General features: G+C 50.0%; 1 long non-coding RNA gene across 1 annotated transcript in view; it reads right to left on the reverse strand.

Moving 5' to 3' along the window:
• Positions 1–224: 224 nt before the first annotated feature.
• The window catches only part of LOC133240501 (uncharacterized), a 66,437-nt gene continuing 39,586 nt past the window's right edge, over positions 225–27,075 (reverse strand). Inside the window, exon 2 of the long non-coding RNA XR_009734240.1 lies at positions 225–2,956. This is a non-coding gene — a long non-coding RNA (uncharacterized LOC133240501). The remainder of the gene's footprint in view (positions 2,957–27,075) is intronic.

Here is a 27,075-nt window from a genome sequence, read left to right on the forward strand (position 1 = left end):
TCCATTGCTGTTTCCTATCATTTCTTTGCCTGCCCTTTTCTTACAACTCCCGTTTTATAAATGTGAAAACTGAGACTCAAAGCGGCCACTATTCACTTAAGGTGCTACTTATATTGTGTGTACATAATACAGATTACGCTACTGTTCATATTAAAATGAAGAAAATGAAAAAAAATAAATAAAATGAACATATATGTACATTAAATACAAATTTGTACATCATATACATTTATGTATTTTGTATATATATGTGTACACATATATTCATGTTTTTTCTCCTTTATACAAATAAAAGAATCATTTGTATTCCATTCTACGGAATGCCTTGCACTTTCACTTAAAAATGTATCTTGGAGTTCAATGCACATCAGTGCATAAAAGTACTTCCTACTACCCTTTCCCCTCCCCTCTTCTTCATGATTGCATAGTGTTCAGTTGTACCAATCCACCATAAATTATTTAGCCAACCCTCTAGTGAAGGACACTTGGGCTGTTTCAAATCTTTGGTGTTACTGAAAATGCTTCAGGGAACAATCTGGTACGTGTGGAATAGCCTTGTCCGTGTAGAGATGGGATGACTTGCTGAGTAGAGGCAGTGCTAAATTATTGCCAGGTCACCCTTCAGAAGCGCAGGGTCAAGGTGATCTCTGTGGTCTGTGTACAACAGCACGCTGTGCCCACGAGGCAGCAGTGTGTGCCCGCTGCACACCCTCGTCGGCAGTCTTGAGCAGTCTGAGGCTGGGGTTGCGGCGCAGTGCCATTCTATGTACATGGCTCCCATGATGAGTGAGAGTCAGCCTTTTTCACACGTCATTGGTCTCAGAGTTCTTTGTACTCCCTTTTTGTGAGCTGTCCGTTCATATCTTTGCCTGGATTCCTATTGGATTGTTTATTTTCCTTAATGATTGGTAGGAGCTCTTTATTTACCAGGAAAATCAATCTTTTGCTCTGACTTGAATTGCAAATATTTGGGATCCTTTGTGGGAAGGCTTCCTCTAAAAGGTCATACTCCAGGGGAATTTGGTCCCTCTCATCCATGCTAGGTGACTTGCTGAAAGAATTGATGGAGAGGAGATTGAAAAAATGAATGAGTGAATGAATGACTGTGGCTCCTTCCACCTAGCTCGTTGTCAGCCAAGACCCAGCCCTGGCCATGAGCAAGTTGATAAATTACTAAGATCCTACCTGGCCTGAGCAGCTGCCCACCTGAACCCAGGGTGGACCCAAAGGGCTCCTCCTAGAGCTTCCTCTGCCTCCTCCCCCCTCCTACCCAGTACCTCCTCCCTGGACAGACCTTAACATCAGCCAAAGCTCCACAGGGCAAGCGAGTAGGCCTGCATCTCCCACTACAGAATTTATCTCTCTTGTCGGCCTGTCAGAAACAGAGAATTTATTACCTCATTCACTTTGAACAAAACCTGTTTCTAGAGATTTTTATGATGGAGGAGTAAGGAAAGGAGTAAAGTGAGGGAGGAAGTGTCAATGGAGGGGATGTGGCCTAGCATGTATAATCTCATGGAGAGAAGCGTTTTGGCAAAAGGCCAAACGGACCGTCCGGCATCTCTCTGGTTTCCAGACAACCTTGTTCCCGGATACACAGAGAGTTCTCATCAATGTGCGTGTTAGAGAGACGGGTTCATCACACAGAAAGCAAGGGTCCTGCCTCTGCCCCGAACTCAGGTCTCCAGGCTGCGGTCCTCCCCAGGCCGTGTCACACTGGCCCCTCTCTGCTCAGCCCGGCTCCAGGGCTGTCCACTCTGCTCCCCGCTGGATGCTGTCACCCACCTGTCACCACCAGACTTTTCCACATGTACTGGGCAGAGAACAAGGCCGAGGGGGCCCCTGGCCTCACAGAACACCTCCTCCCCTCCCCCGCAGGAAAGACAGAGCTGCCATCGAGGACTGATGCTCATGAGCACCTAATGCAAGCCCTGCTCTGGGCTGGCGCTCCACATGGGTTAGTTCCGTGAATCTCTCAGTACCCCAGTGGTTCAGGACAGTTATCACCCATGCCTCACAGAAGAAATGGCCGAGGAATGACAGAAAAGACAACCAGCTTGCCCAAGGTCACGGCTAGGATTCAAATACAAGCAGTTTGATCCAAAAGCCATCAGCTCAGTCCCTGAACCCTGCTGCCCAGCAGGCGTTACAGTTGCAAGGAGCGTTAGGCAGGGCAGAGTTGGGCACTGCGGGTGCTCACTGGGGCAAGCTCCTCCATCCAGAGGATACTGAGGGGTACCTGTGGGCAGAAGCAGGGAGAGAGGTAAGGACAGGAGCCACCAAGCCAGTAGGAAAAGCAAGCCCAGGGTGGACAGAGCATGCGAAGTAAGGCCAGGTGGTGGTGGAGGAGGTCACAGGAGTAAGCAGGTGTGAGTAGGTCAGTGTGGGCAGGAGTGGGCAAGCGCGGGCTGGTCAAGCATGGCCCTCTCCTCTCCTTTCCCTTGGGCAGTGCCTCCAACCCTCAAGATCTGCCTCAGCTGACCCTCTCTATAAAGCTCACCTGTCCCGATTCTCTACTCCCTGCAGCTCCCACTCGGCATTTTCTCCTGCCTTCATTCGCCCATCACGCCTGTGGTGAGCCTTGTTGCCTACCGGGCCTGCACCAGCCACTGGGAATAGGACCATTAATAAGGCACATGAATAAATCACGGCGTCTTCTAAAGAGAAGAGCAGCTCTAAGTGCTCTAATAAAGTGGCATGTGAGTGCAGAGGAGGGAGCAATTAGAACTGTCTGGGAGAAGGAGGCCAAGGCGCGGAAGGCTCTTCTGAGGCCCTGACACTCCAGCTGGGCCTGAAGGGCTGGCAGACAATGGCAGGAAGGACGGTTCCACGGAGGGCCGGCTGCCTGCACAGACAGAAGGGGCCGTATTTCAGGAGCTGCTGGTCTGATGGACGGACAGAGGTGGCGGGATCCAGACCATGAAGAGCTTCAAGTACTCAGGAAGGAGTCAAGCTTCTTGATAGAGACAAAAGGTGTACATGGTCAGGTGAGGATGCAAGAAAGACCTTTTTCACTGCAGAACAGGGAAAGCAATCCCCACTTTTGGCTTTATTTTTCTCCATAGCACTTAACACCATTTGGTTAAACTGAATGAAATGGCTCTTTTTGTGGGTCAGGATAGTGAAATATTAACAAGCCTAAATAGTTTTGACATATTTTATTTGTTGTTCATCCCTCCACTTTCTCCCCCACCCTTCTTCCATGAAGTAAAGGATTTTAATCATTCTTTTGTTCATTGCTACATCCCCAGTGTCTGGAACAGTGCCTGGTAGTGGGGATCAGTAAGTATTTATAGAAAGAATGAATGAACAAACATCAAGAGACTTGGGGGCAGAGCTCCTTCTAGTTTCCCTTCCTCAACAAGGAAGCCCCCAAAGACAGAGATCTTTCACTCAAGATTTCTGACTTGAAACAACAGATCCACCTCTGTTCTTACTTTCTGAGTCACTTTGAGAAGGAACTGACTTTTTTAAAGCTTTTGTTTCTTCATCTGTAAATGGGAACGAGGGAAGATTCCGCAAGTGTGTGTTAGTAAGATCATATCAGAAATCATGGGAGGGAATTCCCTGGCAGTCCAATGGTTGGTGATTTAGTCACTCAGTCGTGTCTGACTCTTTGTGACCCCATGGACTGTAGCCTGCGAGGTCCTCTGTCCATGGGATTCTCCAGGCAAGAGTACTGGAGTGGGTTGCCATTTCCTACTCCAGGGGATCTTCCTGACCCAGGGATTGAACCTGGGTCTCTTGCATTGCATGAAGATTTTTTACTAACTGAGCCACCAAGGAAGTGGTTAGGATTTTAAGGAGAAAAGGAGAGAGAGAAAGAAATCCTGGGAAACACAACACAGCTCCATAAATGCTATTTCTTCCTCCCTTTCTTCTTAATACACCAAGCCCTGTTTTACCCCGTTCATAAGTAAAGACCTACAGAATCAAGATTTTTTTAAATATGAAAATGGATATGTTTTGAGTTTGATGAGAGAGAACTTACCCCCTACAATGAGGGGAGGGATGTGCTGTGGTGGGAAGCAGTGAATGCCCAGCAAAGGGACTCAGGTCCTCTCTGCCTCGGCCCCTCACTGGCCTCACTGGCCTCACTGAGAAAGTCAGCCTCTTGACTTCTGCTCTGTCATAAGAGGGAGGTGAACCTGCCCATCTCACTGTCTCCAGCCCATTTGCTGGAAGTGTCCCTGCAAAGCTCCCCATGCTCCCTAGAATCCAGGCTCCCACCTGATCTTGTGAGTGGAGAGCACCATGCCCTCTCCAAGAGGGATGCAACTGATGACAGAGTCGGGATTGTCACTTCTGCCCAACCATCTGCCCCGCCTTCCTCAGGTGAGTATATCACCCACCATGCTGTTGCAGGGGCAGCAGGCTCAGGACTCCAGGATTCTGAGCTCCCATGAACCCCAATCTCCACCATGGTGGCACCTCCACCTCTGCATATCCTGTAGGTCTCCGGCATTATGACTGCTTTTGAGTTCCTGTTTTAACACAGCCATGTTAATGCAGAGACATGTTCAGTTCAGTTCAGTTCAGTCGCTCAGTCATGTCTGACTCTGCAACCCCATGGACTGCAGTATGCCAGGCTTCCCTGTCCATCACCAACTCCCGAAGCCTACTCAAACTCATGTCCATAGAGTCAGTGATGCCATCCAACCATCTCATCTCTGTCATCCCCTTCTCCTCCCACCTTCAATCTTTCCCAGCATCAGGGTCTTTTCAAATGAGTCAGTTCCTCACATCAGGCAGCCAAAGTATTGGAGTTTCAGCTTCAGCATCAGTCCTTCCAATGAAGATTCAGGACTGATTTCCTTGAGGATTGACTGGTTTGATCTCCATCCAGTCCGAGGGACTCTCAAGAGTCTTCTCCATCATCACAATTCAAAAGCATCAATTCTTTGGTGCTCAGCTTTCTTTATAGTCCAACTCTCACATCCATACATGACCACTGGAAAAACCATAGCCTTAACTAAACGGACCTTTGTCGGCAAAGCGATGTCTCTGCTTTTTAATATGCTGTCTAGGTTTGTTGTAGCTTTTCTTCCAAGGAGCAAGGGTCTTTTAATGTAATGGCTGCAGTCACCATCTGCAGTGATTTTGGAGCTCCAAGAAAATAAAGTCTCTCACTGTTTCCATCATTTCCCCATCTATTTGCCATGAAGTGATGGGATAGGAGACGTGTTAATTCTGCCTAAAAACGTAAGATTTGAGTTTCAGCTCTCATTTTCTTGTTGTCAAGTAAGACGTGGAAATGACCATTGCCAGCCAACGCCCTCCATCCTCATTTTTCTGCAGCCGTCACTTGGCCCCACTCTTGGTGAGGACCGGCAAAGGGGCACGAAGCTGGGATGAGATAAGGTGAGGAGAGATGTACAGGATGGTCAGGAGTCAAGGGAGGGGGGCAAGGATGTCTTCTAGGCACATTCTTGGAAATAACGGGTGAGTATATTTACTTCTACATGGGGCCTTAAGTTAAGTAAAAGCCGATCAGTTGTGTCTGACTCTTTGCGACCCCACAGACTATACAGCCCATGGAATTCTCCAGGCCAGAATACTGGAGTGTGTAGCCTTTCCCTTCTCCAGGGGATCTTCCCAACCCAGGAATCGAACCCAGGTCTCCTGCATTGCAGGTAGGTTCTTTACCAGCAGAGCCACCAGGGAAGCCCTGGGGCCTTTGATACAGCCAAATCAAAATGCTCCCCTTAACAAAACAGCCCCCTCTTGCCTTCCAGGAGACGTGACCCCTAAATTTCTGGCAGAGTGGCAGCCTAGCTGCCCAGGGAGGGGGATCACAGGCAGTGGATGGACCTGAGGAAGCAGACAGGACAAGCCAGCCCCAATCCCACTAAGCAGAACCTCTCAGAAGCCTTCCTTGAAGTACTTGTTGTTTTTCAGTTGCTAAGTTGTGTCTGATTCTTTGAGACCCCATGGACTACAGCACTCCAGGCTCCCATGTCCTCCATTATCTTCCAGAGTTTGCTCAGATTCGTATCCATTGAGTTGGTGATGCTATCTAACCATCTCATCCTCTGCGGTCACCTTCTCCTTTGTGTATGTGCTCAGTCACTCAGTCATGAACGACTCTTTGTAACCCCATGGACTATACCCCACTAGGCTCCTCTATATCCATGGACTTTTCCAGGCAAGAATACTGCAGTGGGTTGCCATCTCCTTCCCCAGGGGATCTTCCTGACCCAGGGATTGAACACATGTATTTGTGTCTCCTGCTTTGGCAGGAGGATTCTTTATCACGGAGCCACCTGGGAAACCCTGCTCCTTTTGCCTTCAGTCTTTCCCAGCATCAGTCTTTTATAATGAATCGGCTCTCTGCATCAGGTGGCCAAAGTACTGGAGCTTTAGCTTTAGCATCAGTCCTTCCAATGAAGTGTTTATGAATCACAAAACCCCACACACTCCCCAGTTTTACTTGGTCTTCATCAGTGATGGAGAAACTGAGGCTAGAAAACATCCACCACATTCCTGAACTGATGGAGAGGGGAGCTGAGAGTGAAGCCTGAGTCCCCTGATGCCACACCTCAAATTCTTTTGATCCTCTTGATACTCCCAGAAGGTGAGTTATACTGCTACAATAATGTCAACCCATTTTACAGATTAGAAAATGGAGGCTTGGAGACTAAAAGAATTCCTCTGAAAGTGGCCCTGTTCACCGGTAATGGAGAAGCTCCAAACCCAAGTCTTTGGACTCCTGACCCAGGATGAAAGCACTTTCTGGTATCTTGAAGCAGGTTTGGCCATGACACATAGGAAAACCTGAAAAGTTGACACTGGTGAGGACAAGGAACGCAGAGAACCAGGGAGCACAAGGAGGAAGACCCCGAGGGACGCAGAGATCACTGACAGATGTGCCCACCACCTCTCCTAGCAGACAGAGCCCCTAGTGCCAGTGGACAGCCCCCATCCAATCAAGCCGGCATGCGCTGGTGACCACAGAGCCTGCTGTGTCCACCCAAACCCCACATGTTAAACTGCGGGCCCAGCCAGCCGGCCAGCTGCCCAGGCGGTCCTACTTCTCCTGCCCATCAGACAGATTGATCAGAAGCAGCAGCAGGGCCCAGGGGAGCCCCGTCGCCCACCCTCCATCAATCCCAACACAGGGGCGGGCGGGAGATGGAATATATGTAAGGTCATTTGGAGATGGAAAAAAAAAATCATTCACCACACTCCCGAAATAGCCCATCTCCGCTTTGCAGCGATTGCCACCTTCTTGGCTCTAAATCAAATTCTGCTGCGAGAAGCAAACTCAATCTCTCTCTCCCAAGTTTTGCTTTTTATGAGTTTGGCAATAAATTGGGGCGTGGATGGAGAAAAGGCACCAAAGGTCACTGGAATCAGGACATGCCTACACAGAGTGGAGGAGATAGAGCAGCAGAGAGAGGCGAGAGGACAGCCTCGGGCGGGAAGCAGGGCTGGGGATGGACATGAGTAGCCCAGCATCTCTGTGCTCAGTCAAGCACCCAGTGAATGAATGAGCGAAATCCATACCTACAACTACACAAATTTCCTGACTTGGAAAATTTTTTATTCAGGTTAAAGAGAAAGTGTCTTGGTTGCCGAACTGGAATTACGACAGTCTGAGGGGTCAGCCTGCGGTGACAGCCTCCAGGTGTCAGAGAAGCTCCCTGAGACGAGGAGACATTCAAGACCACTATATCCCCAAAATGTGGGTGCTTCTCTGGCTCCATCTTTGGGGCTTTTCTCTTTACACACAGCTTTAGCGTTCTCTACCTGGGCACAAAGGACATTTGGGGCTGGATATATTTTGTGAAACTGTCCTGGCTCCAGTAAGATCTTTCGCAGCATCCCTGGTCCTTGCTTACTAGATGCCAATAACACCCACCAGTCAAGACAACCAAAAATGTCTGTGGTGGTGGCTTAGTCACTAAGTCAGTCATGTCTGGCTCTTTTTGACCCCACGGATTATAGCCTGCCAGGCTCCTCTGTCCATGGGATCTCCTAGGCAAGAATACTCGAGTGGGTTTGCCATTCCTCCTCCAGGGGATCCTCCCGACCCAGGGATTGAACCCAGGTCTCCTGCATTGCAGGCGGATTCTTTATCAATTGAGCTACCAGGGAAGCCCCAAAATGCCTCTGATGCTGCTACATCGCTTCAGTCGTGTCCGACTCTGTGCAACCCCATAGACAGCAGCCCACCAGGCTCCCCCGTCCCTGGGATTCTCCAGGCAAGAACACTGGAGTGGGTTGCCATTTCCTTCTCCAATGCATGAAAGTGAAAAGCAAAAGTGAAGTCCCTCAGTCATGCCCGACTCTTAGTGACCCCATGGACTGGAGCCCACAAGGCTCCTCGGTCCATGGGATTTTCCAGGCAAAAGTACTGGAGTGGGGTGCCATTGCCTTCTCCGAAAAATGCCTCTAAACATTGCCAAATGTCTCCTGATTGAGGCTCACTGCATACATGCTCTCTGGGGTCTAAATCACCTAAAGATGTCCCAGCTCTCTCTCCAGCCCCAGGCCCACCTGCTAAGCTGCTTACTCATCCCATAGGGCCACCTGCCTCTTGGCATTGCTCCCTGGATGGCTGCTCAAATGAGTAAGTCCCATTACTAGAGGCATGGTGTCCCCCCACCAGGAAATCCTGCCAGTACCCTCACCACCCCCGACTGCCCCCTACCTGCCCACAGAACCTGATCCTCCTCCTCTTCTCCTAGTGGACAGACCCTGGAGCAACTGTTGTTCTAGTAGAAAGCTGGTCATTTCTACTCACCTCTGCTCACATTCTCCAATTAGTCAAGACCAGTGGACTCTACCCCAAAACTGGCCCTGCTCCCCAGTTTTCCTGCCACAGGCTGGTGAGGGCCTACCTGTCACTGTCTCCCCACCTCTTGGCATCCCCCTTCCAGTCTACCATCCAGACCTTCACCATGGAGAACTTTCTAAAGCTACAAACTTGGTCAGGTCTCTCACCTTCAGGCGAAGGGTCCATGGCTTCTCAAAGTCTCAGAGTTAAATCCAAACCCTGGGAGCCCACAGGGACGGTCCTCACCCTGCACCCTGTGTACACACACAGACACACACACACACACACACATGCACATGCATGCACACACATGCACACACACATCACACGGCTGATTTTTGAGCCATAATAGAGATGGTAATACTCCTAACAGCTGATATCTGTTAAGACCTTTGGCTCCCTGGGACTTTCTCACCGCTGTAAGTAATCCGTTATTTATACTTCACAATTACTCCGTCAGCGAATACCCCTACTGTTTTCACTTTATCAACAGGGAAAATGAGGCACAGAGAGGCTGTGACAGGAAGTGAGGGGCATAAGCGGCTGCTCAGCCGATGCCGCGTTGTTTCTCCATCCACCATGCGCAAGGACCTCAGTCTGCCTGAACGCCCTTCCCATCAAGCCCCTTTCCCTGGAATATCCTTCATTCTTTCTGGCTCACCTTAGCTCAAGTCTCCCCCATCAGAGAAGTTTTCAGGCCTGGCCAGGGCCCCATCACCAGAAGCCCAGATCTCCCGCTGATGGAGCCCAGTCAGGGCTGGTTGAGCCCAATTAGCCCACCAAGGGCTAGTCCCCGGTGACAAGAGCAGCTCAGCCCAGCACACAGGCTAGACCCACAGATGGCTCCCCCACTCTTGCAGAACCCAGGCTCTGCCGCTGCTCCAGGGAGACCAGCCTTCTGGGTCCAGGGCACCTTGCACTGGACCACGAGCTGGCGGGTCCCAGGTAGTTTGTTCAAGATGAGCCTCTCAATGACAGGTCAGCCTAGCGTCTACACCCAGTTCTCAGTCCTGTTTTCAATTTGAATTAGTTTGAGTCTCATCCTATTGCTTGCAACATAGAGTCACAACAAACCTTTTCTTCCCCTTGCCTGTGTTTCCAAGTCTCCCCTCTCTGTGTTCTAGAAGGCTCCATCCTCTTTTCTCTACTTTTCCAATTCTGTCAGGTCCAACTCAAAGGCCACCCACTCCTGGATACCTTCTCTGACCGCATAACATTGTGTCTTCAGCAGTGAGCTGCGTCCTTGCCATTTCCTAAAGCAAAATACAGGCAGGCATCACATCTGAAAAATGGCAGTAACGATAGTAACCATCTCCTAGGACTGTGGGAGGAGCAAAGTGACATCATATAGGAGAAAAACGTCTTTGGGATCATTTATCTGCCATATGGGGAGATTTCCATAGATGTTTATCTGAAAATACTAAAATAATTAAGCAACATGCATAGATGGGAAAGCATGACCCTATCACATAGGCAAATGAAATACTGCATTTCAGTGCAAGAAATACCATGTACTACAGGTCTGATCTGGAATGGACACATACACACTGTTGTATTTTAAATGGATAACCAACAAGGACCTACTGTATAGCACATGGAACTCTGCTCAATGTGATATGGCAGGCCGGATGGGAGGGGAGTTTAGGGGAGAACAGATACATGTATGATGATGATGATGCATTAGTTGCTCAGTCGTGTCTGACTCTTTGCAACCCCAGGGACTGTAGCCCACCAGGCTCCTCTGCCCATGGAATTCTCCAGGCAAGAATACTGGAATGGGTAGACATTCCTTTCTCCAGGGGACCTTCCTGACCCAGAGATCAAACCCAGGTCTCCTGCATTGCAGAAAGATTCCTTTATCGTCTGAGCCTCTAGGGCCCTTGGATACATGTACACATGCAGCTGAGTCCCTTAGATATTCACCTGAAGCTATCACAGCATTGTTTGTTAATCAGCTATTAGTTCAGTCCAGTCCCTGAGTTGTGCCCTACTCTTTGGGACCCTCTGGACTGCAGCACGCCTGGCTTCCCTGCACATTACCAACTCACAGAGCTTGCTCAAACTCATGTCCATCAAGTTGGTGATGCCATCCAACCATCTCATTCTCTGTCATCCCCTTCTCCTCATGCCTTCAATCTTTCCCAGCATCAGGGTCTTTTCCAGTGAGTTGGTTCTTTGCATCAGGTGGCCAAAATATTGGAGTTTCAGTTTCAGCATCAGTCCTTCCAATGAATATTCAGGACTGATTTCCTTGAGGATTCACTGTTTTGATCTCCTTGCAGCCCCAGGGACTCTCAAAAGTCTTCTCCAACACCACAGTTCAAAAGCATCAAATTTTCGGCGTTCAACTTTCTTTATGGTCCAACTCTCACATCCACACATGACTACTGGAAAAACCATAGCTTTGACTATGTGGACTTTTGTTAGCAAAGTAATGTCTCTGCTTTTTAATATGCTGTCTAGATTTGTCATAGCTTTTCTTCCAAGGAGCAAGCATCTTTTAATTTCATGGCTACAGTCACCATCTACAGTGATTTTGGAGCCCAAGAAAATAAATCAGCTATACCCGAATACAAAATAAAAAGTTTAGGTGCACTGGGATGACCCAGAGGGATGGTACGGGGAGGGAGGAGGGTTCAGGATGGGGAACACATGTATATCTGTGGCGGATTCATGTTGATATATGGCAAAACCAATACAATATTGTAAAGTTAAAAAATAAAATAAAAATAAATTTAAAAAATGGATGAACAAATGATAAGAGGCATTCCCTGATTCCCAGGAAATTATGATATTTGTTGATAAGGACCCACCCCGTGCTGAGCCCACAATGGCCTCCTCTGCATCCCTGCCACCGTCCACCCAGGCAAGCTTGTACATGGCAGGTATGGGATGAAGTCTTATTGGTTAAACACTGAACAGAACAATAATTCCTCCCCACAACTAACTGAGAAGGGAAATGGAGAAAGAGGAAGGGATGGAGTAAAATGGAAGCAGACTCCAAAGACCAAATTCCAAGAAATCAGTCATCCACCTGGCAAGGGTGTTAAACTAGAAGCAGCTCAGGGTATGAGGACACCATTCTCTGGGGCAGTTTTAATCCACATGTTTTTCCAACCTGGAGGAACCAAATGGATACAATGGAATTTAGCCTGTATAGAGACCAATTCTGAGGACATGTCCAGCTCCTTTTATTAAACATGAATTGTGGTGCAGCCAGCATTGTCTAAAGCAGGTATCCTTGATGGAGATTGGGACTCTGAAGAAGGCAACACAGCCCTTTTGAGGATAAGCACAGCCTGGCAGGAACATTTTGCTATAGATAACTGTCGTGGTTGTGGGCTTATTGGGATTGGATTCAGCCATCAATTCCCCTAATGGGATTCCCTTTGCTGAGTTGCCCTCTCTAGGCTGCAGTGAGCTCCTTCTATATAAGATGAGGGGTTAGCCTAGATGATTTCAAAACCCTTTCCAGCAATAACATCCTGGAGGTAAATCATCAGCCTGATGTTTAGTTCCAGGCTGTTGTATGTGCGTGTGCATATGTGTGCACGTATGTGTGGAGTTTGCATGCATGAATGTGCGCATGTCTGCATGCTTACACAGACATGCTCAGGGTGCGTGTGTGCATGTTTCCAGTGTCCTTTAACTTGATCATTAACGCCTCACATCAGACGCCAACAATAAACACAGACCATAGAGACTTCATTTCTAGCTGCTGCTACTTTCGAAACAGATAAGGGTCCTGGGAAAAGCATGACACCTCTAACACGCATAAATACACCTAGCAAGCTTTTGAGCCCCTAAGGTGTTTTTCATCCTGGCAGGTATGCTAAATGTGTCCACATAATTGTGTGACAAAAATTGTATCCAGCTTTCCTTAACAAAAATCTAGTGCCTCATTTACCTAGGAAGGCTGATGTACCACCTGATGAACAAGGCTGAGACTAACCATTTCTCTCAATAATTATATTCTGATGGCTGCAGGGACAGACCATGAGAAAATCAGATTATTTTTATACAGCAAAGAGAAAAGTCGAGTTAAAGACTCACGAGTATTACCACTCGAATTATAGGTGAGCCCTTCCGAGAAGATAGCCTCTTCGATTCTAGGTAGACAGAATAATTGGAAAACCTATTGTTCTCACCATCATGTTGTCTTTTTAGTTTAGCTTGTCCCTTTTCACTATTTGGAGCTACATTAAATACATATATTTTAAAGAAGCTGTCACAAGAGTCTTCCAAATATTCTAAATATTCTGTTTCTCAATTATTCCCCCTTTGAGTACACGTTCTATCCACACTCATAGTAAGTGACTTAAAAATAAATAAACTACCATCATTCCCTTTCTCAAAAACCATCCCTGGGGACTTTCCTGGCAGTCCAGTGGTTAAGACTGCTTCCATTGCAAGCAGCAGGGATTCAGTTCCTGGGCAGGGAACTAAGATCCCACATGCTGCATGGTGTGGCCAAAAAAAAATCACTACTGACTTCTATCAGGTTCAAGTCCGAACCGTCAGTGTCTGTCAAGGCTGCTCGGATTCTTCAACTTGCCCTCCTTTACCGTCAGTCTTACCAGCAGCTCTGCTCCTCAGTGAGTTCTTCTCGCCTATAACCACATGGATCCTCCTCCCAGGCCCCCGAGACCCAAGTTCTTCCTCTGACACCCCGAAACCTCTGACATACCATCTCCTCAAACTTTCATCCTTCAGGGAGCCTTTCCCAAATGCCCTCACTTACTCATTCACAAATATTTGCTGTGGGTCCTTGGGCCCAGGTGTCAATGATACAGAAATCAATAGTGAGAGCGACACAGAGGCACACTGAGGTCATTTGGAAACCAGAAAATGTTACCAGGGCAGTGGAGTACAAGCCCCAGCGTAGCTTCCAGCACGTGGCGGGCGTTCCTAAGGGCAGGTAGCATGAAGAGGGCTCTAGGGACAGATGAGCAATTCACCCAGGACATGGAAAGCTGGGAGGCCCTCCTGCCGGGAGCTAGTGAATGCAGCTGCAGCTGATCCCATGTGGTGCCATGAGAAATGTCACCCCAACCTGGGCAACTGGTCTGGCTGCTGGTGCTGCCAAAGCCCAGGGGAGGATGGAGCCTTGCCCCGAAGCTGAGCCAAGTCAGGAGCTGGCCAAGGAGGTGGAGACAGGGAAAGCCAGGGTTCCTGGGGGTCGCTGAAGGAGGCAGGCTGGGTCTCACCCTGGGGAGACAGGAGGGACTCCAGCAGAGCTGCAGGCGGGGCAGCCTGGAGGCCAGTCCACCGCATCCTAAGGAGCCAGCCAATGGACAGGGGACATGGAGGTCCCGGAGAGCCCAGCCTCGGCTCGGCCCGCATTGCTCACCCGGAGCTCTGAAGGCTCCTGGCATTCGGCGAGCACTCAGTGCAGACCTGCCAAACCGCTGAGTGAGTCCACGAGCAGGGGAACAAGTGAACCAAGCACAGCTGTGCAACACCTCCCCACGTGTCCAAGCAACAGCACTTTTCTCTGGGGCCTCCCTCAGTTTCCCTTTAAAATAGAAACCTCCCAGGGCTTGTTTCTGAAAACAGTGAGACAGAGGAAATAGAGCCCCCTGAAGAAACAAAGCAAGTGCTTTTTTCTCTCAGGCCTCTCAGGGTGCTTCAAAGACCCTCAGGGACATCCAAGCCTGGCACCCAGGGAGGCACTTGGTAAAGAAGGGTCGAATGCCCTCAGTAGAGCCTTCAGCTCTGCAAGTGAAGTCTAAGAGCATGACCTCCCTCCACCCCACTCTGGGCCCCAGGTCACACTGCCCTCCTGGGACCCCCACTAGCAAGCTTCTGGCTGAGGTGGCTGCCTTAGTTATGAAATACTTCCCTCAGTAGGAAAATAGCATTTTTAGAGAGACAGAAATCAGTAAAACGTAGCCACAACCTAAGGCTCTGCCTGGTTGGATTCTAGTACTGGGGAATCTCATTTCTCTCCCCCATCCAAGGAGCTTGGAAACGTCCCGCCAGGCAGAGTGCACAGCTGTCAGGAAAGGATGGATCCAGGTGGGTCCAGGCAGAGATGATGGAGGAATCGAGCCCACCCTGGACCTCAGACCCTGGGAAAGACTCCTGCTGAGCAGAGAGTCACCACAGTGCCCACAAGACCTGCAGGGGGTCCACAGCACAAGCAGGGAGGAGTGAAGGGGTGGGGAATACAGAGGGTGTAACCTGAGGAGAGCGGAGACGTCGGCTTGAAGAGTCTGACTAAAATCAACAAGCACGAGGGTGTCATGGAAGCCTCTGGAACAGGGGAAGTGCCAACCCAAGGTCAGACAGAAAAGCAGGGGAGAGACCAGAGCAGTAGAGCAGCTGGAGGCCTTGGGACCATCCAGAGTGGAGGGTGCACTTGAGGCAGGACAGCCGGCACCCTCCCCATCTGAAAGTCTAGAATTCCAGCAGGACTGTCTACAGACAAGGACTCCATTGCGTATTTGGAGAAGGATCAGGAGGCAGTCCTCTTAGGTCTTCACATTGTCTCCAGAAAAAAAAAAAAAAACACTGTACTCAAAGAGCAAGCAAGCAATTCAGGGGGAGCGGCAGCCGAGGTGAGGATTTGCCTTGGTTGCAGACAGTCTGGGTTGGAGCCTGGCTGGCATCCCGTCAAGCCTGTGCAGGCGAGGATGGGGTTTGTCCGAAGTCCCAGGGTCAAGTGTGGTCTCATTTGATATCATACTATAATTCTGTAAGATGTAACCACCAGGGGAAGCCAGGAGACGAGACCACTCTGTACTATCTTTGCAACTTTCTGTGAATCTAAAGTTATTCCAAAATGAAAATATACAAAACTTGGAGTCATGACATTGCTCTTCAGCCCCTGATGCCACCAACCTGGTGATCCTTTGACAATGCCACCCAGCATCCAAGCAAAGACTTTGGCCTGCTAGGACATTTTCAAGAAGAAACTGTGCCCAGACTCCGTCCCTCCTTCCCACCAACGCTGCTCTGAGCCAGACTTGCATCTCCTCCACCTGGACGCCTTCCTCTAGCCCCTGTCTCCACATTCCCTTCTAATATCCATCCCCTACGTCACTATCAGAAGGTCACCTCTGAATCTCAGTTCTGCTTCTCATCCTCCAGGGAACCCTAATTCTTTGGGGTTGAAGTTAAGCTCCTCAGCAAGTTCTCTAAAGCCCATTACAATGTGATCTCAACCCACATACCTTTCCAACTTCATCTCCCCACACAGGCTCCACCATCATAAAACCCCAGACCCCAGACACCAGTCACAATAGACCACCAGACCATCTTGAACCTCACCACTGATTTGCCCAGCCTCTTCCTTGCTTGGCCTTCCCTGGTGGCTCAGATGGTGAAGTGTCTGCCTACAACGCGGGAGACCTGGGTTCGATCCCTGGGTCGGGAAGATCCCCTGGAGAAGGAAATGGCAACCATGGACGGAGGAGCTGGGTTGGCTACTGTCCATGGGGTCGCAAAGAGTTGGACACGACTGAGCGACTTCACCATCACTATCACTTCCTTGCTTAGGTAGTCTCATCCACTTGGTGTGTGTGTGTGTGTGTGTGCGTGTGTGTGAGAGTATGTGTGTGTGTTAATTACTTCAGTTGTGTCTGACTCTTTGCAACCCTGTGAACCATAGCCTGCCAGGCTCCTCTGTCCGTGGGATTCTCCAGACAAGAATACTGGAGTGGGTTGTCATGCCCTCCTCCAGGGGATCTTCCCAACCCAGGAATTAAACCCAAGTTTCTTATGTCACCTGCACCGGTAGGCGGGTTCTTTATCAGAACACCACCTGGGAAGCCCCAACCTGGTAGACCCCTTCCTAGTCAACTCATTATATCAATCCTCCTCTTACTGAACACTTGGCTCAAAACCCTTTACTACCTCAAAACCCAACCCTCAGAATTCCCATAGCTCCTAAGAGGGGCACAGATGGGCTCCTGGTCCCCTATTGGCGGTTGAATCCTTGCTACTGGGAGTGTCCTGGGGACGGGGCCCATGCCTGGCTCATGCTGGTCCCTCTGGATGTCTTGCCCACTGAAGATGCTGGATGGATATTTCTGGAATGTACTTGTTGAGGGAGACTCATTCCTCAGTACAGAGAATCAACATTTGGGTCCCAAAAGACCTGGGCAGCTGTTTTGAAAAGGAGTGGAAATTACTGACCTTCAAAGCAAATTTGAGCTGAGGGTGTGTCTGAAACAAAACACAGAAAGGAGGTGGGAGCAGGGAGGGGACACAAAGGCCTTCCAGCTTTGGTGGCACACCCGGGAGAACATCTTCCAGAGCCAGGAGGAGGTGGAGGTCAGGAGGGCTGGGAGCACAGCCTCCGTCCCTCCTCCTTCTGCTTTTCAGGATGCTGCAGGGGAGTTAGTCATGTTTTTCTCAGGATAGGAGCAGGAGCTGGCTTCCTCTGAGCAGGTTCTCCTGCAATGGGAGCCCTGGGTCCCCGGAGGAAGGCAGAATGTGAGCAGGGCTCCATCAAGTCAGGCCAGCAAAATGGTGCGCGGCTGGCTGGCCGCATCGATCCGCCACGGGTGGGAGGAAGGCTGGCGGGGCCAGGCCTGCTGTGCTCAGCGGGTATCTCATCTGCTCTCTCCTTGGCCGTGCAGCCTTGAGAGTCTGTTTGCAATTACAGCCTGTTTTGATTATTAGGTCAGAATATTCATCTCCATGGGCTTATGATAAAAGGCCAAAGCAAGACGGCATTTCTTATTTCAGACTAAATCTCCCTCTGTGTGTGTGTGTGTGTGTGTGTGTGTGTGTGTGTGTGTATAATTTTTGCCTTTTTCTTGTTAAACCAATGTATCCAATTCTTGACTCCAGGAAGGTGGTAGCTGCAAGAGGCACCCCAGAGGCTGCGCACACAGTGGCCCTGCATGGTGGGAGTGGGAGGCTGGGGCCGCTCCCTTGGAGCCCCACCCCAGTGAGGAGGCCACAGCTAATGGGGCTTGCAACTCATTCAGAAGGCAGCTGGCTGCCAAAAGCAGAGGCTAGTGTTGGGAGAGTCCCAGGCCTAGAAGGGAGATTGAAAGTCAACTGTCCAATTTGAGGCCCCTGCTTTGCTGCTTCTTCACATCCCTTCCAAGTAGTTAGGCAATTTCTGCTCCCATTCCTCCAGGGATGGGGAACTCACTACCTTCTTGGGGCACCTGTCTCATTGAACATCAACTCTAAAAATGAGAACAGCTCTTTTCTTAGAAGATCAATAAACCCTTGGCCTCTAAATCTTCTCCAGGACAAATATTCCTCTTTCTTCAACACTGAGTTTAATATGGCTTCGAGTCTCATTATAATCCTGAATAAATGCAACCTCCCCCTGTGGTCTGAACACCCAGAGCAATCAGGGCTTCCACCTCCCTTCTTCCAAAAGAACTTCCTCTCTGTGCATGGAGCCTATGTGGTTTATTTATTTATTTATTTATTTTGGGCAGATATGGCTCTGGACCTTCTTCCAGAAGGTCCGAGGGCACAGGTGTAATCACTGCCACTCCCTCCCCTGAAGCTCAGTCACCTGTCCTCCCCACCCAGGCACCTTAAGTTCAGTCCCAGGAGTCTTCACTCTGTGGCTTCGCAGAACCTCAGGAATCGTCAGGACAAAGAAGAAAGGGGGCAGAGAAGAGAAAAAGAAGTCATTATCCTCTTGGTCCCAGAGTAGTCAGTATGCTTTCCCTGCCTCAAGGATGGGGTGGCCTGATTCCTGGAGGGGGAGACAGACAGAGAGATGGCATAGTCTCCTATGAAGCCCTTGAGAGCTTACAAACATCGTTTTCATCCATGTTCGTGTCAAGACAACTGTGCAAAAGAAACACCTGATTTATTTGTGTGATGACCATTTTATAAAACTGAGGTTCAGCAAGCCAGAGATTACCAAGCTAGTGAAGGTTGGCACTGGAAGAAGAGGCAGAGACATTCTTTAAGACAAAGGCTTGTTGACAGTCGGAGGGCAGGCCCAAAAGTACTGGGTTTGTTTTAGATGTCGTGATAATCAAACGTTATCAGTGCTCATCCAAACCCAGTCTTTGGGACTATGAGGGGGGACTGAGTTCATGTTTACAAAGAACATAGACGCAAATCAGGTCCCTCCCTGGCAAATCAGGGTATATGGTCCTCCTGCCACAGAGGTGTCCAGTGCCAGGTCCCCCAGCCACTCCCTTCTGCTCCACCACATTCACCTCAGAGAGCCTGGCAACACCCATTGTGTGCATGTATGTGTTAGTTGCTTAGTCGTGTCTGACTCTTTGCAACCCCATAGACTGTAGCCCACCAGGCCCCTCCGTCCATGGGATTCTCCAGGCAAGCACACTGGAGTGGGTTGCCACTTCCTTCTCCAAAAGGAACTATAGAAAGAAAGAAAGTGAAGTCGATCAGTCATGTCCTACTCCCTGCGACCCCATGGACTGTAGCCTACCAGGCTCCTCCATCCATGGAATTTTCTAGGCAAGAGTACTGGAGTGGGGTGCCATTGCCTTCTCCAGGCAAAACCCATTATACAGTGGCATCTCTGAGGATGCCATAGAGTTCCTCCGTCCTAGCTCAGACCTTCCCACTAGGATGCAGATTGTTCTGCTCAATCACCCTCCTAACGCCTCCTCCTGGATGACTCACAGGCCCAAAAATGCAGCCTTGTGAGTGTTCTGGTTACAAGCAGGCATCTGATCTACCCCACAGCATGTACAAGGAATCATAATAAAGACCAGTTCTCAGCACAGACACAGCCTTGAGCTCAGCTTCACCCCTTGACACAGCAATTCTGGCTGCTCTCCTCATTTCTGCCAGACTCACGGGATTTGTTCTCTAATCGGAAATGGATGCCCATTTCCCACTTACTCTCCCCTTTCAACTTGATTCTGAATTTAGATCTCAGTTTCCCTGCCCTGACTTCTCTGAGGAGCCAAGCCTCTGTCTGACTCAGGTGTTGGTTCAACTTAAGCCAGCGCCAGCCCCCATCCTGGGGTCTATTCCATCGCATTCACCCCACATTCACTGCTCGCCAAACACAGACTTGGCCAGGTGAACCCACAACCTCTCTCCCCCGAGAACTCATCTTCTTCCTGGATCCTGATACTAGTAGAAGCCGCTACTAGGTGTCCAGGCACCCAGGGGAGCCATGGTCTGCAAAACGATAGCCATGTTGTAGTGACTGACACCCATGTCCTCTTAGGCCCCACAGGAAAAATCACACGCGTGTCTGGGATCACCACTTCATTCTTTACTGTCTTCCCTTTCCTCACCCAAGGTGCCTAGCAGAACGCTGGCCTGTTTCAGCTCTCAACCACTGTTTGCTGAAACAAAAGGCAGGCTCAATCAATGAATGTCACAAAGCCAATGGGAGCCCAGTCGGGAAATTTGGCTTCATTCTGTTTCAGTTGTTCCGAAAGATTGGATTGATTTAATAGAAATGCTTCCTAACGCGTGAACAATTATTATTGTTTTAAATTAGCAGGAATAAAATTCCACCATCTTTCTCCCTGAAGCTACTTTCAGAGATGCGGAGCTGTAAATTCGCAGCACCCGCGAGGAGCTAGACAAACATTCATAGGGGCTGCAAGGAAGTGCTGCAACTAAAAACATCTCCGATCCATATTTTTCCCTTAAGGGAAGGAGAGAGAGCTAAAGAGATAGGAGGAATTTTTTTTTCTTTTCCTTTTGAAAGGGAAATCTTATAACTCTCTCCTGCCCTTCTTTCTGGCTTCACGAGAGATGCCTGAGGTTGAACGTGCTTGGCTGACTGAAAGAGGAAAACATGAAATAAATTTAACTAAGTGAGGCAGCTCGTGGGTTTCATGGCAAAAGCTGACAGCATTATGTAGTCTCACACCCACATCGCCCCATCGCTTCCCTTCCTCCATGCCATGCACACACTTACTCTTCAGGCTTTGGTTCAAACTGCAAGACTGGGCTGAGATTCCAGGTGACCAGAAATCGAGGCTTAGCCCCAGCTCTGCCCCCACCCACTGTGTGAGCTCGTTCCCTCTCTGAGCCTAGGTTCCCCCATTTGTCTATGAGTCATCTGTGAGTTTCCCAGCAGATAGTGGTGCTGGTCGATTTTTCTCCCTCTTTTGTGAGACCGAGTCATAGAGGACCTTCTCTCACCCTATACTCAGCACTCCTGGGGAAAACAGAGCAAGGCATGCACAGCAGTCCCCCAGCCAGCCTGGTGTCATAATCCCCTGGAAAGGTTCATGTACAAAGGCATCCCAGGACCCCAGGGCAGGCGAGCAAGTGGAACTGTGCAGCTTGTTCTGATGCGCAGCCCAGTCTAGGACCACGGAGAATGCTGGGAGCAGGTTTTGCCGCAGCTGCACCATTGTTCCAAGTCCCCCTCCCGGCAGAGCACCCTCCTCTGCTCCGGGGTGACTGAGCACAACTGCTTACGGATCCATCACATTGCTTTGACTCCTTCCCACATTTCAGGGCCTGAGCCACATACAAGTGCAGCAAAGACAAAGAAGACACGCCCCTGAGTGTGAGGAGCAAGAGCAGACTTGGGCACACAGCTGGGCCCCTCGAACGCAGTGTGACAAGAGCCAGCGTGGAGGCAGATCAGGTGGGAGCACAGAGGGAGGATTTCCAGTTGAGGTGTGTGTGATGTCGGGCAAGACACTAACCTCCGAAGCCTCAATCTCCTTGTGTACAAAGTGGGAATAAAAAGAGTGTGCTCCTCTTAGAGTGACTGGGATAAAGATCTGTGGTCAAATGGATGTAAATGTGTCTGGCACAGTTTCTGGTTTACAATTGTCTTGGGAATATGGCCAGTGAATCTAGATTTGTTTACCAACTCCCAACTCCTATGTCCACAAGTCAAGTGTGGGTGGTGCGTATACGCATATACACACAGGCACACACACGCACACAGGCCCCAACTCCAGCTTCACCAGGGTCACTCCTGATAAAGGTTTTCCTCGGCAAACATTCCCAGTTCATGGACCTGTCTCTGCACTGTTCCCCCCACCCTGGCCCCCACCACACCCTTCCTCCCTGGCCGTCCTGTTGGAAACTCTTGCTCGGCCTGGGGGAGTGGGCCACACGTGCAATGAGCTTAAATAAGCTGGCCAGTGTTGTTTGTGGTTTTATAATCAAGTTTCCTCGGGAACGGAGAGCTGAGGGGTGAGAAACGGGTGGGAGCAGGGGAAGGGAGGGGACTGCTAGGGGGAGATGGATCTTGGGCACCAGCCAGCTCGGGGGTGTGCCCCAAGCTTCCATTGAAACCACGTGTGGAATACAGGGAGAGGTACAGTTTTGCTCAGCCAAAGAAGAGTCCTTCCAAGGACTGCTGGGCCATCTTGCAGGTAAGAACGAGGTGGGGCCCAGCCAGCCCCATGGCCTCCTGCCTTCTCCTCCCTGGAGTCCCAGCAGCAAGCCCCTTGAGGCTCCTCCTGCTGTTGTGCCTCCCACCCGCTGCAGGGAGGAGGTCCAGCCACCCAGGCCTGGTCGAGGCTGGCCAAATCCTGCTGTCCTCCCGCCCTGCTCAGTCCAGTCAGGCCCAACCTCTTCCATGGCCCCAAAGGCCATTAACAGCAGATGATTATGCATGACATAATTTTTCTGAACATTTGGAAGTTGTGGGAAGTGAGTATAGCACAGAGCACGTGCTAAGTTGCTTCAGTCATGTCTGACTCTGTGCGACCCCATGGACTGTAGTCCGCCAGGGTCCTCCGTCCTTAGGATTCTCCAGGCAAGAGTACTGGAGTGGGCTGCCATTTCCTGTCTCCAAGCACAGAGCATGATGGGAAACAAAATGGATGATCTGACAGGTAGCAGCAGACTGACTCCCAGGCCCTTCTTCCCCACTCAGAAGAGGGTCCGTCCACCCTCCCTTTTCTTGGAATCCCTACAGCCCCAGTCCTGAGCTTCCAGGGATGAGAGTTCTGACTACAGAGAGGAAAGGAGGAGGACGGGAGGGAGAGAGAGGAGGAGGGTAATCAGAAGCCATTATGTGTGTTCCACCGCAGCCAATCTTTTCCCAGAAACCCAGGGAGCAATAACCTCTCGACAGGTGAGGAGTGTGAGGCTCCGAGAGGTAAAAGGGGTTGCCCAAAGTCTAGATTTAGGAAATGGTGGGGTTGGCTTTCCACCCACTTACCCACCCATTCATTCAACACCTTGGATTGGCCTGCTCAGAAGCAAGAGCTCGGGAAGCCCCGAGTCATTTCACAGCCAAGCGGGAGAAGCATGGGAGTTGGGGCGGGGGGCGGGGGACGGGGAGGGGGGAGGCTCCCAAGGTGCCAGCAGGGGCCTGGGCCCCGGATCATTCCCTCTCCAGCTGGTTCTGACTGACTGAGCCGTCTCGGGGCGCCCCGAGCCATGGGCACAGTAAGCTCAGGGAGTTTAACAAATGTTTATAAAACCTTTTCATATGCAGTTAATGATCCTTATTAGGACCTGAGAAAGCAGTCGCTCATGCCACATCCCAGCTTTAAGGAGCGTTTTATTATTACACGCCACTCTGCAAATTAATGAGAGAAGCCGTGGCCCATTTGTCAGCGGGGCCAACGACCGGGGATGCTGGCAAAGAGGGCTTTGTCCCAGAGCTGCCTGGGCCCCATTCCCTGCTCCACCTGCCCTCCCCACTACCCCCAGACGCCCACCACTGTCGAGTTGCCAGCCCACCAGCTGCCACGGCTGAAAAGGGACCACCTTGAGGCTTCCATGACCTCAGATCCCTTTGCCCGGGCCTGAGCCACCGCAGATCCTGGCTACCTCTTCCCTGAGGTGCTGGGATCAGGTCCTTCCACATTCTGAGGGGACAGAGGAATGAGAAATACAAATGCCTGGGCCCCTGCCCCTAAATCTGAATTCCTAACCAGGTGCCCAGCTGGTCTGAAGACCAACACCCGGGCCGGAGACATGAGCTCAGATGTCTGCGTGAGAATCCTGGCCCTGGCCCAGCTGTGTGGCCTTGGACCACAGAGCTCTGCAGTTTCCCTCAGTGTCCCCACGTGTAAAATGGGGATGTCGTATCTATCACAAAATGGTTTTTGTAAATATGATGTCATCCTGTGTGACCAACGTGTGTTTTGTCTTGAAACTGCTCTGCTGTTTGAATCATAGAATCATAGTGTTTAGAACAGGAAACCACCAAGGTCAGGGTGAAAAACAGCTGGTGGAACTGGGCAGAAGGGATTGGATGCACGAAATGCTCATAAATTGGCTGATTTTATCTTATGTGAATTTTACCTCAATACAAAAAAATAAATCAATCTCCTTTTCATCTTAAATGTGTTCTATCGAGCAGTGTCTGAGGCTGGTTCCCTCTGCTCAGTGAGCTCCTACTCACATTTCAGGGTTCAATTTAGAAATCATTTCCTCCAGGGTTCCTCTGCTGGCCTCTCAAAGGAGGTGTCCCCTAATACCATGCCCTCCCCTCACCCCCAGGAGGGGACACTATCAGATGTTCAGGGTCCACCTGCTGGTACCACAATAAAAGATGGGGCAGGGGGTGGTTCCCAATCACAGACACCCCTCAATGGGCACACAGTGGGCACTAACTTCATTGGAGCCCATCATTCACAATAGAAGGGCTCCAGGATCCCCCACAGATACCAAACTCCATGAATGCTCAAGTGCCTTATATAAAATGGCGAATATTTGCATTTAACCTACATACCTCATCTCATACACTATAAATCATCTCTAGATTATGTATAAGACCTAATACAATGTATGTTGTATGTTCAGTTGCTCAGTCATGTCTCTTTACGAGCCCATGGACAGTAGCCTGCCAGGCTCCTCTGTCCATGGAATTTCCCAGCAAGAATACTGGAGTGGGTTGCCATGCCCTCCTCCAGGGGATCTTTCCGACCCAGGGATTGAACCCTCGTCTCCCTCATCTCCTGCATTGCAGGAAGATTCTTTACCCTTGAGCCACGGGGGAAGCCAATGCAAGTGCCCTGTAAATAATTATAAACAAATGTAAATGCTACATAAATTGTTGCTGGAGTACAGTAAGTCAAGTTCAGTGTTTTGGGAACTTTCTGAAAATTTTTTCCCCAAATACTGTCAATCTGTGGATATAGAATCTGTGGGTGTGGAACCCACGGATATGGAGGGCTAACTATATTTACTTGTAGAATGGCAGCTCTGACTCTAACCCAGCCCTGATTTTAGAGACAAAGCTGGTGTAGCCCAGTGGAGGACCAGGCCTAGCCCCGGGTCACACAGTTGCTTAGTTGGTGGAGGAGATGGAGGCCAGGCCTCTCTATCCCTGGAAGAGTCCCAGCACAATCCCCTTCCTGGTCACCAGCTCCCGTGGGTGGGAAGCACAACCCAGGCACGTGAGCCTCTCCTTCCAGCCATTAGCTCATCTGGCCATGGCCTGTGTGCTAGGGCCCTCTGTCTGCCCTTCCTGTTTCCCCAAGCCATGGCTATTTACGTTGTCAAGGGCTTATCACAAACAGGCAGGCAAAGACCCGTATCCTAGGGAACCTTGTCCCTGGAACCTCCTACCAACACAAGGTGTGGGTCACGGGGACCTGCAACTTCCATATGATCCGATGGAAATGGTTCACACACGGGGTCTCAGTTTCCCCACCTCTAATGTAATAGGTGGCGGCAACATACTGATTTAACACCACTTGGAGTGATATGGCTGAGAGCGGAGCCGCCTGGGTCTAGTCCCGGTTCTGCTCCTTATTGTGAGACCCTGACCATCAAGGCATGCCTGGCTTCCACTCTGTAAAATGGCTATGATTCTTGTACTTACTTTTCAAGTGTGTAGTACCTCGCATGTATTTAGAACCATGCCTCATGTCTGTAGCAATGTAAGCGCTTAGGGATGCAAGTTATGATTTTTTTAAGTCCTTTCCCGCCCATCACGACCTGATATCTGATTGCCCTTCCCTTACAATGTGGAGTGTAGCAGCCCATCATAGTGCTTCTCACTGAGTGACTGTCAGCCCCTGGCCGGCACAGGTCACCAGAACATACACAGGCACATGCAGGGAAAGGCTGGATACGAGCCCTGGTTCTGGCATCTTTGAGCTTGGATGCACCATAAAAACCACAAAGGGAGTTTACAGAGGAAGATCAAGGTCTGAAGATCAGACCTTCAGGGAAGGCTGAAGCTGCCTTCACTCACCCAGCGATGTAGAGGAGGTCTGGGGATAACCCAGGCCTGGGGCAGGGAGCGGGGACTAGACTCTGCCTGAGTGGTCAGACGACTCACTGCCCTTGTTGGGCCTCTGTTTCCCCAGCTATAAAATGGGCGCATTAATCCCTGTCCTGCCTAGTCCTCAGAAGGGACACAGTGCATGTGGGGGGAGGCTGTGAGCTGCACCTCCTGGAGGGTGGACAGGACAAGGCACCTCCCAGTTACCAGATGTCATTTCCAGATAGCCAGAGCAGCATCTCCAGGTGTGGCCTCTCCCTAGGACCCCAACTTGAGTCGCCTGATGGGCAGCTCCACTTGGCTGTCTCAGAGGCGTCTCCAGATCAATGGAGCCAAAGCAAAACTCTCTATTCCTGCTCCAACCTCCAAATCTGCTCCTCTCAGTGACCATGACTCCCACCATTCACCAGAGGTTCGAGGTCACAAACTTGCCCTTTCATTCTTCTCCTACATCCACCCTTGCAGCAAAGCCTATGAACTTTGCCTTGAAAACACACCCCAAAGCTGCCTCTCCATTGCCACTGCCAACCACCAGAGTCAGCGGCAGCCACTTCGACTGGGACTGTACAAGAGCCTCCTGGCTTCTTTTCCAGCTCCAGCCCTCAGGCCCCTACTTTAATTCATTTAAAAATAACTGATCCCATCATTTCTCTGTTTAAAAACCCTCTTAAGTCTCCTCGTCTGGTTGAAATAAAGCACATACCTCTTACTTACCCCACAGGCAATCTTACGACTGCTCTTATCTCTTGCTTCTCTCTTCAGTCTTGTCCCAGACACACAGGACATTCTCCTTGCCTGGAGCAAGCCAGTTCTCTCCTTCCTGCATGTTCTCCCCATGGTCTTGCAATAGCTGCTCCTTCTTATCATTCAAATCTCAGAGAGGAGTCCCCACCGCCCAAGTACAGTCCCAATCTGGGACTCAGTAACCCACTGGACTCTTGCCATCTGACATTCTTCCTATCTGTTTGCTTTGCTGTCTCTGTTGTTCCCCACAAGACTGAGGGCAAGAAACACCCTTCTGGCTCCCTAGCATAGGCCTGATGCAGTAGGTGTTCAGTAAATATTTGCTGACTGAATGAATGAAGAGATGAATGGGTATAGGAGATAAAGCCTCAAAAACTCCATGCTGCATGCAAAGGTTTACCAGACAAAGGGACCTAAGGCCTTAAGTGAAGAAACAATTTAAATGAAGGCATCTCCTAGGTGAGGAAAC

This window comes from Bos javanicus, chromosome 28, assembly GCF_032452875.1.
Source record: "Bos javanicus breed banteng chromosome 28, ARS-OSU_banteng_1.0, whole genome shotgun sequence".
Taxonomy (NCBI): Eukaryota; Metazoa; Chordata; class Mammalia; order Artiodactyla; family Bovidae; genus Bos; species Bos javanicus.